A 12,329-nucleotide genomic window follows, 5' to 3' on the forward strand; every position below is an offset into this window, starting at 1 on the left:
CCCTTTCAGATAATGTAATCTAGAGCCCTGCATCCGCCACTTGGTCGAAATGGAGCATACTAACCAGGGTGTAAGCACACCATCAGGGACATAACTGAGGCTAAACAGGATGCTGAGAATCCTGAGCTCAAGAGTTCTGAGAAGCGGTTCTTCACTCTGCATGTCAGGTTTGATGAAGATTTCATGACACATTGTTTGAATGCTTGAGAAATGAGAGGGAGAGGTTTGAGACTGTTTTTAGTCCGTTATCACAATCCTCATCTGTATGTGCTAGGCCATTTCATGTGGCAAGGCCACATCTCAGACAAATGAAAGGAGAGAATACAAGGTTGATCAAGTAATTGTTTCAGGGAAAGGTGCTTTGTATTGTTATCCTATTCCGGAGTCATATGCTGTGCATTATTCCACCATCAAGGATCAAACTTCAGAACTATTATTAGAGGAATAACCTTTTTATGCTTGACTTTGCTGGACTAAGTCTTGGTTAAACAAAGTTATCTGCAGTGTGAATCTACTCTAAGTTTACTGGCTTTGCATCTAGTGGCTGGATTTGAGTCTTCACAACTCATGCTATTTAAGCTGACATCACAATGCCCCACAAATATCTTCCATCTTCAAAATTAATCCATCTCTCCTCCTGGGTCACAAGGGGTGGGGGGGGGGGGGGGGGGGGCTTCCAGGATATATACAAATTCTTAAGTCAGTGACCTGCTTCAAAAAGAGATCAAAATACTAACTTCGGAGGAAGTATTATTCCCTACGGTGTTCTTCTGTTTCTAGTTTAAGGATATGCAGAGTGTGTTACTGACTAGGCACACTTTAAGCTCTTACCACTGCAATCCGTGGGTACATCATACATAATTTGCATCTTCATTACAGCACCAACAGCGTACGTTGCCAAGCAAAATCTTGAAAATCCAAATAAATAAAAAATGACTGGCCTGGGTTTGAGCTGTACCTGAATTACAAGCCAGAGACATAGGGCTTATGTTTCAGCAGCAGAGATTAAATGTGAAACTTACATTCAGATTTCAGGATTAGTTTCAATATGTCAGTCATGAAGAACCGCCATCTAGTAAAAATGCAGAAAAAAAAAAAAACCTCTTCTACATTCAAAACTAAATATCAGGTTTTGTCGAACTTTTCCCCTGACAAATTAAAACAGGGGTATATAATTGCCTGTGCCCAACAACTCAGACATAGGCCCTCATTCCACCACCCGTCAAGGTTTTACCGCTGAGCAGCCGCCAATGCGGCCGCAATCCCGCCGGCCGCATCATGAGATCCCTGCTGAGCCGGCGGGGATGTCGGTCGTAACATGGGAGCCAGCTCCTAATGGAGCTGGCGGTGTTGCGACCGTGCGACGGGTGAACTGTGCAGACAGTGAAAAGCAGGGTGGGGCTGTGCCTGGGGGCCCCTGCACTGCCCATGCCAAGTGCATGGGAGTGCAGGGGCCCCGCGACTCTCCTTCCCACCAGCCTCTCCATGGCGGTCTCTACTGCCATGGACAGGCTGGCGGGAAGGGGAGTCGTAATCCCCTGGGCAGCGCTGTTTATGATTAAAACCGCTAGGACAACCATGGCGGGAAACCGCCGGTCCCGGCGGTGCTACAGCTGCGGTCGAAATAAGGCAGATTGTATCGCCAGCCTGTTGGCGGTACAATCGCCAAAACAGCCCTGTCGGTCTTTACCACCAGGGTTGTAATGAGGCCCATAGTGTTTGAGGTCAAAGACAATAAGCCTTCATGTTTATTTTGGCCACTGGACACGTAGGTTCCACCCCCTGCACCACTAAACATTTGGCTGCCAGTTTACTGTGCCACAATATGGTTGTGGGAAAAAGGACGACCTGGTACTAAAGCAGGATATGCAGCCACATGCATAAGATGTTCAAAATGGTAAATATGATTCAGTAATACAAACCTTTTATTGTTAGGGTGAGCGCTCTCAGAAAATACAGTGAGTTGTAATCTTGCATTCTCTACAGTATAAATGCATGTACACATTTGCAAAATGCAACAATATGGAAATTTGTAATGGTCCGAGAATGTTCTGTTGCAAGCAAATACACACAAAAAAATACATAAGTAACATTGTGTTTTTATTTTGAAAGCAATGTGCCCGAAAAGATCTGCAATATGAAAAATCGGGCATTTAAATTGGCAATAGTTTTTTCTTTAATAAAAATTTTTTTTTTAAAAAACACACACCTTATTCAACCCTCTCACAAAAATCCAGCACAATAGGAAAGACATTTATCTTGGGCTTTGGCGAGGTTAGCCAAGCATGTACACTACCATTCCTATTACACGTCTTCACTTGCACTAGTTTGACTATCCTTTGAATACGAACGTTAATGTTTTCAAAATGATTTACATGTGTGCCTGGGCACCATTGTGTAATGGCTGCCTACAACATGCCAGGATTTACCACCACGTTGGAGTACGTTCCAAGGAAGTAAGTACCTTTAAGCCATAGGCATCATATTGCTAGGTATCATCAACTTTGTACCAGGGCCAGCATTTTACCAGGAGATGCCAACACTATGGCACAATCAGCATGTTGCCAGGGACTACCACCGTTGTGCCAGAGCTATGTTGCTGCGGAACACTATGTGCCTATGTTCGCATAATACCAGAGATTACTACAAATGTGCTAACATATTGCTAAGAATTATCTTTATTGTGCTAGGACTGGCATTTTTCCAGGATTAACCATTCTTGTGCTGGGCCCTGCACTTTGCGAGAGATTACCAGTGTGGTGCCAGAGCCACTTTGTTGCCAGGAATTACCACTAATATGTAAAAGTCTGCATTTTCCAGACATTATCACCACTGTGCCAGTATGCTGCGAACAAATACCACCATTGTGCCCGAGCAGCATACTACAACGAATTAAAACCGGCACCCCAATTCAAAGCACCACACAGTCCATGTACTCCCTGCACTGGGTCCACCCTGACAACAGCCATCTCCTGCAGACCATTACATCATGCACAACACCAACACAGATGACTCAGCAGCTGCCGCAAAAACAACCCAACTTAATCACCTCCCTGACAAGCTCAATGACAAGAAGAAAAAAAAAAGTGCACATAAAATCCATGCAGGTCTCTCGTGTAATCAGTGGTGCACAAGCAGTTGCAGTTCCTGGTCACATAATGCCTTTACTTGCCTTGGCAGTCATTGCCAGGCATCCCTGCTTTATCATGGCAAATGAAGGAGAAGGACTGCGAGTCCCTCAATAGATAGTGCAATACCAGCCAGCGTGTGAAAATGTAGAGAGCAATGGCATTCACTGGACTCACTGCAGACAACAGAGCACCAATGGGTCCATGGAAGGAAATGGTGAATATCCTACAGCAAGGCAGTAGTGTCCGATGAAGCAGGGGGAAGTGTCTCAGCATCCATGAAAAACCTCCCACAATGAGGCTGCCTAAAAGCCTGTGGAGTTCAGTAGCGGACACTAGCTGAGCATCTTCAGGGGTTGGTGAAGACTATTTGCTGGAGGGGCATGCAAGCCGAGCCCTTCATCATAGTCCTCAATGTCAACAATTGCCCATTTCCTTTTCCAACCACCCCCCTCAAAACAGCCCCCCCCCCCCCCCAATCCCCTGTCATGTTTCCAGGTACACTAGGTCTCTTCTCTCAGGCACTCCCTCTTGCATTTGCCACTTTAAGTGTTTGATTATTTTTTTCTACTGCACGCTCTAAAGGAGGTTGTCCATCCAGAGGTGCCTAGGAACCCAGCCAATGATTGGTGACTCACACAATAAGTACTACAACCGGTCCTAAAACACTGGCATCCCTTCAGCAAGGATTGTGACGTCTCCATTGGCGGTACGTGCTACAGTTTTCAACTGGGAGGAGGCCAGACTCCTATCTTTGTCAGTTCTCATGACGTCACATCCACCAGGTGCTCACTCTCCTCCACTTCGTCTGTCTGTGTCTGTGTCTCTCTCAAACACTCTTCAACAGACACAAGCCACCTTGAAATGGCACCCTACTGCATCTCGCATGCTCCAGTGCAGGTGCAGAAAGGAGGTGGAAAAAAAAAAACAGAAAGTCTATATGGTGGTAATGAAACGAAACCTGTTACAAGGGTAAGGATGGGAGAAGGGATAGTGAAACCAGAGATGGCTGCCTAAGACACTGCCTGGCTGGCATGCTGAAACTTGCTATACGAGCAGAAGGATTGTGGTAGCATAGCATCAGGTGTTTAGGTAAGCCTAGCAACATGCAGCATGCACATTTTTATAGGCAACCAAAACAGTGTTTGCTTCAAGTTGATGCTGCAGAGAAAGGTTATTGGAAGTGTTGCTAACCAACTGTTCAATTTTTAAGGACAACATTAAATACTATTTCTCTACGGCTTCACTTAACAGAATGTGTTTGATGCATGAATAATAAATCTAACAACAATTATGTTAACAACAATAATAATAATAATAAGAGATTCAATGTAAAGCAAGTATGTTCGACTCACAAAAGAAAATAACTAGGGGCCTTCCGCTTAAAGAAAGTCACAAAAGTGCACTGGTAGACCAATGACCTTGCATGGGTCCAGAACTAAGACTTCCAAGAATTCACAAGTTTACAGAAGTACCTCTGGAAAATTACAACAGTTCCAGGTGTCCAGGCGTACCTCTAACGAACAGTTATGAATTCCACTTTTACATGACAAATATTTAAGGACAGCATTTCCAAAACTGACGGTTGCGACCCACTGGTGGGAAGCAAGACTATTTTTGGTGGGTCACAAAAGTCCTGGTACTTACATAAGCAGACAAGGTCAATGAGCCTGCAGGGTGCCGGTGGGAGGTAACCAAATGTGCCGGGAACACCAGCCCTACAGGCCCCTCCAAGGTTAAGTTACGGACACACAGTCCATCTTCCACTGATAATGTAACACTTAGTATTCTTAAGGATCCTAGGGAAACCAAGCTTTTAATTAACCTTCAGGCCATTCAGAGACAAATTTTTAGAGAGAGTCAAGAAGGGGCTCTGGATTCAAACAGGACCTTGTCGGCGACTGTAAGGAAGAGCTTATTGGGCAGAACAATTATCCTCACTGTTTAATGTCGCTGTAGGTGGTAACTGCGTCCCTAACTCACGGAATGGCTCGATCATTATTACCATGTACAAAGTGGGAGGAAACAGAAAATGATCGTCTGGTAGCACTGATAGACAATGAGGCTTAATAGTTTGCAGTAACCTTGCTAGAATTACAGCTATGGGCCAAGAAAAACACCATAATCCCTCTAAATCCAACCGGATACAGTAAGCACATGGGGACAACAACCAATATCATGACTCTCTCCTTGCTCAATGATTTTGCAACAATGTTTACACAGCCGGTCCAGACTACAAATCCACCTTTGATAGCGTTGACTGAAGGAAAACTATGGAAAAAGCTGGCAGAACTGGGTGGCATTCAAATTTCCAATCTACACTACGCAGACGACTTACTGCTAATCAGCAGGACAAAGATGGGGCTGCAATGGCTCTTGGTTGCCACACTGCCATACTCCACGAACAGTCTGACTATAAACATGAAAGACTAAAACATTAACAATAACACTGTAGGAAAGTACCATCTTGCCTGGCATGTTACCCCCACATTTTCATTGTATGTATGTTTGTTTTTGCCCATGTGTCACCGGGATCCTGCCAGGCAGGACCCCAGTGCTCAGAATGTATGCCCTGTATGTGTTCCCTGTGTGGTGCCTGTAGGAAGTTGGCTCTGTATGCATTATTTCAAAGTAAGGAATAGTATGCACAGAGTCCAAGGATTCCCCTTAGAGGTAAAATAGTGGGAAAAATAGATAATACTAATGCTCTATTTTGTGGTAGTGTGGTCGAGCAGTAGGCTTATCCAAGGAGTAGTGTTAAGCATTTGTTGTACCTACACATAGACAATAAATGAGGTACACACACTCAGAGACAAATCCAGCCAATAGGTTTTTGTATAGAAAAATATATTTTCTTAGTTTATTTTAAGAACCACAGGTTCAAATTCTACATGTAATATCTAATTTGAAAGGTATTGCAGGTAAGTACTTTAGGAACTTTGAATAATTACAATAGCATATATACTTTTTACATAAAACACATTTAGCTGTTTTAAAAGTGGACAAAGTGCAATTTTCACAGTTCCTGGGTGAGGTAAAGTAATGTTAGTTTTTGCAGGTAAGTAAACCACCTACGGGGTTCAGATTGGGGTCCAAGGTAGCCCACCGTTGGGGGTTCAGAGCAACCCCAAAGTCACCACACCAGCAGCGCAGGGCCGGTCAGGTGCAGAGTTCAAAGTGGTGCCCAAAACACATAGGCTTCAATGGAGAGAAGGGGGTGCCCCGGTTCCGGTCTGCCAGCAGGTAAGTACCCGCGTCTTCGGAGGGCAGACCAGGGGGGGGTTTTGTAGGGCACCGAGGGGGACACAAGTCCACACAAAAAGTACACCCCCAGCAGCGCGGGGGCGGCAGAGTGCAGTGTGCAAACAAGCGTCGGGTTTTCTGTAGGTTTCAATGGGAGACCAAGGGGTCTCTTCAGCGGTGCAGGCAGGCAAGGGGGGGGGGGCTCCTCGGGGTAGCCACCACCTGGGCAAGGGAGAGGGCCTCCTGGGGGTCACTCCTGCACTGGAGTTCCGATCCTTCAGGTCCTGGGGGCTGCGGGTGCAGGGTCTTTTCCAGGCGTCGGGATTTCAGAGTCAGGCAGTTGCGGTCAGGGGGAGCCTCGGGATTCCCTCTGCAGGCGTCGCTGTGGGGGCTCAGGGGGGGACAACTTTGGTTACTCACGGTCTTGGAGTCGTCGGAGGGTCCTCCCTGAGGTGTTGGTTCGCCACCAGTCGAGTCGGGGTCGCCGGGTGCAGTGTTGCAAGTCTCACGCTTCTTGCGGGGATTGCAGGGGTCTTTAAATCTGCTCCTCTGGATACAAAGTTGAAGTCTTTGTTGAACAGAGCCGCAGTTCTCGGGAGTTTCTTGGTCACTTGGAAGCAGGGCAGTCCTCTGAGGATTCAGAGGTCGCTGGTACTGGGGAAAGCGTCACTGGAGCAGTTTTCTTCTGAAGGCAGGAGACAGGCCGGTAGGACTGGGGCCAAAGCAGTTGGTGTCTTCTTTCTTCTTCTGCAGGGGTTTTTCAGCTCAGCAGTCCTCTTCTTCTGTAAGTTGCAGGAATCTAAAATCTTAGGTTCAGGGAAGCCCTTAAATACTAAATTTACGGGCGTGTTTAGGTCTGGGGGGTTAGTAGCCAATGGCTACTAGCCCTGAGGGTGGGTACACCCTCTTTGTGCCTCCTCCCAAGGGGAGGGCGTCACATTCCTATCCCTATTGGGGGAATCCTCCAACTGCAAGATGGAGGATTTCTAAAAGTTAGAGTCACTTCAGCTCAGGACACCTTAGGGGCTGTCCTGACTGGCCAGTGACTCCTCCTTGTTATTCTCATTATTTCCTCCGGCCTTGCTGCCAAAAGTGGGGCCGTGGCCGGAGGGGGCGGGCAACTCCACTAGCTGGAGTGCCCTGCGGTGCTGGAACAAAGGGGGTGAGAGGCTCACCGCCAGGTGTTACAGCTCCTACCTGGGGGAGGTGATAGCATCTCCACCCAGTACAGGCTTTGTTACTGGCCTCAGAGTGACAAAGGCACTCTCCCCATGGGGGCAGCAACATGTCTCGAGTGTGGCAGGCTGCTAAAACTAGTCAGCCTACACAGGTAGTTGTTTAAGGTTTCAGGGGGCACCTCTAAGGTGCCCTCTGGGGTGTATTTCACAATAAAATGTACACTGGCATCAGTGTGCATTTATTGTGCTGAGAAGTTTGATACCAAACTTCCCAGTTTTCAGTGTAGCCATTATGGTGCTGTGGAGTTCGTGTTTGACAGACTCCCAGACCATATACTCTTATGGCTACCCTGCACTTACAATGTCTAAGGTTTGGCTTAGACACTGTAGGGGCACAGTGCTCATTCACTGGTGCCCTCACCTATGGTATAGTGCACCCTGCCTTAGGGCTGTAAGGCCTGCTAGAGGGGTGACTTATCTATACTGCATAGGCAGTGTGGGGTTGGCATGGCACCCTGAGGGGAGTGCCATGTCGACTTACTCATTTTGTCCTCACCAGCACACACAAGCTGGCAAGCAGTGTGTCTGTGCTTAGTGAGGGGTCCCTGGGGTGGCATAAGATATGCTGCAGCCCTTAGAGACCTTCCCTGGCATCAGAGCCCTTGGTACCAGGGTTACCAGTTACAAGGGACTTACCTGGATGCCAGGGTGTGCCAATTGTGGATACAAAAGTACAGGTTAGGGAAAGAACACTGGTGCTGGGGCCTGGTTAGCAGGCCTCAGCACACTTTCAATTCAAAACATAGCATCAGCAAAGGCAAAAAGTCAGGGGGTAACCATGCCAAGGAGGCATTTCCTTACAGTGCCTAACTGTATCACCAAGGCTCTGCTAACCAGAACCTCAGTGTTTATGCTCTCTCTGCTTTCTAAAATTGTCACTGCAGGCTAGTGACTAATTTTACCAATTCACACTGGAACACCCATATAATTCTCTTGTATATGGTACCTAGGTACTCAGGGTACTGGGGTTCCAGGAGATCCCTATGGGCTGCAGCATTTCTTTTGCCACCCATAGGGAGCTCAGACAATTCTTACACAGGACTGCCACTGCAGCCTGAGTGAAATAACTTCCACGTTATTTCACAGCCAACGTTATTTCACAGCACATAAGTAACTTATAAGTCACCTATATGTCTAACCCTCAGTTGGTGAAGGTTAGGTGCCAAGTTACTTATTGTGTGGGCACCCTGGCAAAAGCCAAGGTGCCCCCACATTGTTCAGGGCAAATTCCCCGAACTTTTTGAGTGCGGGGACACCATTACACGCGTGCACTACACATGTCACTACCTATGTGGAGCGTCACAATGGTAACTCCAAACATGGCCATGTAACATGCCTAAGATCATGGAATGGTCACCCCAATACCATTCTGGAATTGGGGGGCCAATTCCATGATCCCCCGGGTCTCTAGCACAGAACCCGGGTACTGCCAAACTGCCTTTCCTGAGTTTCTACTGCAGCTGCTGCCAACCCCTCAGACAGGTTTCTGCCCCCCTGGGGTCTGGGCAGCCCAGGCCCAGGAAGGCACAACAAAGGATTTCCTCAGAGAGGGTGTTACATCCTCTCCCTTTGGAAATAGGTGTGATGGGCTGGGGAGGAATAGCCTCCCCCAGCCTCTGGAAATGCTTTGATGGGCACAAATGGTCCCCATCTCTGCATAAGCCAGTTTACACTGGTTCAGGGATCCCCCAGCCCTGCTCTGGCGCGAAACTGGACAAAGGAAAGGGGAGTGACTACTCCCCTGACCAGTACCTCCCAGGGGAGGTGCCCAGGGCTCCTCCAGTGTGTCCCAGACCTCTGCCATCTTGGATTCAGAGGTGTTGGGGCACAATGGACTGCTCTGAGTGGCCAGTGCCAGCAGGTGACGTCAGAGACCCCTCCCGATAGGTGCTTACCTCTTTCAGTAGCCAAGCCTCCTTTCTTAGTAGCCAAGCCTCCTTTTCTGGCTATTTAGGGTCTCTCCTCTGGGCTATTCCTCAGATAACCAATGCAAGAGCTCACCAGAGTTCCTCTGCACTTCCCTCTTCGACTTCTGCCAAGGATTGACCGCTAACTGCTCCAGGATGCCTGCTAAACCGCAACAAAGAAGCAATACGACTACCAGCAGCATTGTAGTGCCTCATCCTGCTGGCTTTCTCGACTGTTTCCTGGTGGTGCATGCTTTGAGGGCTGTCTGCCTTCACCCTGCACTGGAAGCCAAGAAGAAATCTCCTGTGGGTCAATGGAATCTTCCCCCTGCTAACGCAGGCACCAAACTTCTGCATCACCAGTCCTCTGGGTCCTCTCATCCTGACGATCTTGGTCCCTGGAACACAGGAGCTGGGTCCAAGTGTCTCCGACAGTCCAGTGGCCCTTCTGTCCAAATTTGGTGGAGCTAAGTCCTTGCCTCCCCACGCCAGACAGCAAACTTGTGTACTGCATGATTTGCAGCTGCTCCGGCTTCTGTGCACTTCTCCAAGGATTCCTTTGTGCACAGCCTAGCCTGGGTCCCCAGCACTCCATCCTGCATTGCTCAACTCGCTGAGTTGGACTCCTACGTCGTGGGACCCTCGTTTTGTGACTCTGAGTTCAAAGATCTTCTAAGTGCCTGCTCTTGTACTTCTGCGGGTGCTGCCTGCTTCTGCGGGGGCTCTCTGAGTATCTGAGCGCCCCCTCTGTCTCATCCTCCAAGGGGCGACATCCTGGTCCCCAACAGCACCTAAAATCCTCAACCGCGACTCTTGCAGCTAGCAAGGCTTGTGTGCGGTATTTCTGCCTGGAAACACTTCTGCAACATCCAGCACGCCGTGGGACATCTTCCATCCAAAGGAGAAGTTCCTAGCCCTTTTCGTTGTTGCAGAATCTTCGGCTTCTTCCACCCGGAGGCAGCCCTTTTGCACCTTCATCCGGGGTTTAGTGGGCACCTGCCTCCCCCCCTCACCTCCCAGACACTTCCGTGACTCTTGGACTTGGTCCCCTTCCTTTACAGGTCCTCAGGTCCAGGAATCCGTCTTCAGTGTTTTGCTGGTGCTTGTGTTTCTTGCAGAATCCCCTATCACGACTATTGTGTCTTTCTGGGGTAGTAGGGTAACTTTACTCCTACTTTTCAGGGTCTTGGGGTGGGGTATTTTGGACACCCTTACTGTTTTCTCACAGTCCCAGCAACCCTCTACAACTTCCCATAGCCCTGGGGTCCATTCGTGATTTGCATTCCACTTTTGGAGTATATGGTTTGTGTTGCCCCTAGGCCTATGTCTACCTATTGCATCCTATTGTGATTCTACATTGTTTGCACTACTTTTCTAACTGTTTCTTACCCGTTTTGGGTTTGTTTACATATAATTTGTGTATATTACCTACCTCCTAAGTGAGGTTATCCTCTGAGATACTTTTTGCATATTGCCACTAAAATAAATTACCTTTATTTTTAGTAACTCTGAGTATTGTGTTTTCTTATGATATTGTGCTATATGATATAAGTGGTATAGTAGGAGCTTTGCATGTCTCCTTGTTCAGCCTAAGCTGCTTTGCCATAGCTACCTTTTATCAGCCTAAGCTGCTAGAAACACCTCTATTCTACTAATAAGGGATAACTGGACCTGGCACATGGTGTAAGTACCACAAGGTGCCCACTATAAGCCAGGCCAGCCTGTCTGGAAAAAGATAAACGTATGTGGCTTCTTGGCAGAGATAAGGTAGAGGCTGTCAATGCATACAGGTACCTTGGAGTGTTATTTAATGCCAGTGGTAGGTTTACTCCCCACTTGGACGACATTAAGAGGAGAGGTAATGCACTGGCTGTCGGCCTAGGGTCTTGGCACAGAAGCAGAATGGTCCATTGTTAACTTCATTACTACAAGTGCTCAAGCTAAAGTTCTCCCCAAACTGGCATATTGGAGCGAAGCCTTGAGGGGCGGGGACAGCATCATGCTAGACAATACAATAATGAAAATGTATAGGTCTATTTTACACCTGCCAGCATACATGTGCCCGGTAGAATTCAGTCTGGCCTAGTAAAGCATACCTTGGCACAGCAGGCAGCGTTTACAAATTGTTGCTATTGTCTCAAATCAGCAAGGGACAGCTCTCTAGGCCACTACCTCTGGCTGAAGCCTTCCTGCAATAGTCTTGAACTACTCTAGGCCTCTCATCTGCTTGGGCCCTACAAATGAGTCAAAGGGAATTTAAAAGATTAATGAAATCTAACATCAAGGCCATCTCTCTTTTGGAGGGTAAAGCTACCCTGGCTAGGCTTAGACATGGATGGCTAACACTTAGCAAGTACATAAAAGTGACAACCCAAAGCTACTTAGATTTACCCTAAAGTAAAAAGCCAAAGGAAAAGTTCCTACAATACAGACTGGTGGTACTACCTGTTCTAACGCATTATCCCACATGGAGAAGGACAGAATAGTCGGGGAAACTGCAAGTTAAGCGATCAAGGCTTTGAGGACTTCATCCACACGCTGTGCCTGTGCAAAGCTACCTTGGAAGATCGCCACATGCTCTTACACAAGAAATTCAATGAAAGAGAAATAACGACATGTAGGGAGGTGGAGGTAGCCTCCTTCAATCCAATTGATCTGCAATAAATTGATCGTATGTGAAATTCCTCCAGAGGGTGAAAAAAAAAAAAAAAGTGCTGGCTTAAAGGGATGAAGTTGCTCAGGTCCCATAAATTGTTCGCAACCAACTCAGGGGGTTTTGCTGTAGCAGATGGTCCTAATCAGCATCTTATGTA

The 12,329-nt window shown here is 47.5% G+C and overlaps 1 protein-coding gene across 1 annotated transcript in view; it reads right to left on the bottom strand.

Moving 5' to 3' along the window:
- Positions 1–12,329, bottom strand: part of MDN1 (midasin AAA ATPase 1) — a 1,740,009-nt gene that overhangs the window by 1,698,861 nt on the left and 28,819 nt on the right. The gene's annotated exons all lie outside the window — the stretch shown is intronic.

Source organism: Pleurodeles waltl, chromosome 5 (genome assembly GCF_031143425.1).
Source record: "Pleurodeles waltl isolate 20211129_DDA chromosome 5, aPleWal1.hap1.20221129, whole genome shotgun sequence".
In the NCBI taxonomy this organism is placed as follows: domain Eukaryota; kingdom Metazoa; phylum Chordata; class Amphibia; order Caudata; family Salamandridae; genus Pleurodeles; species Pleurodeles waltl.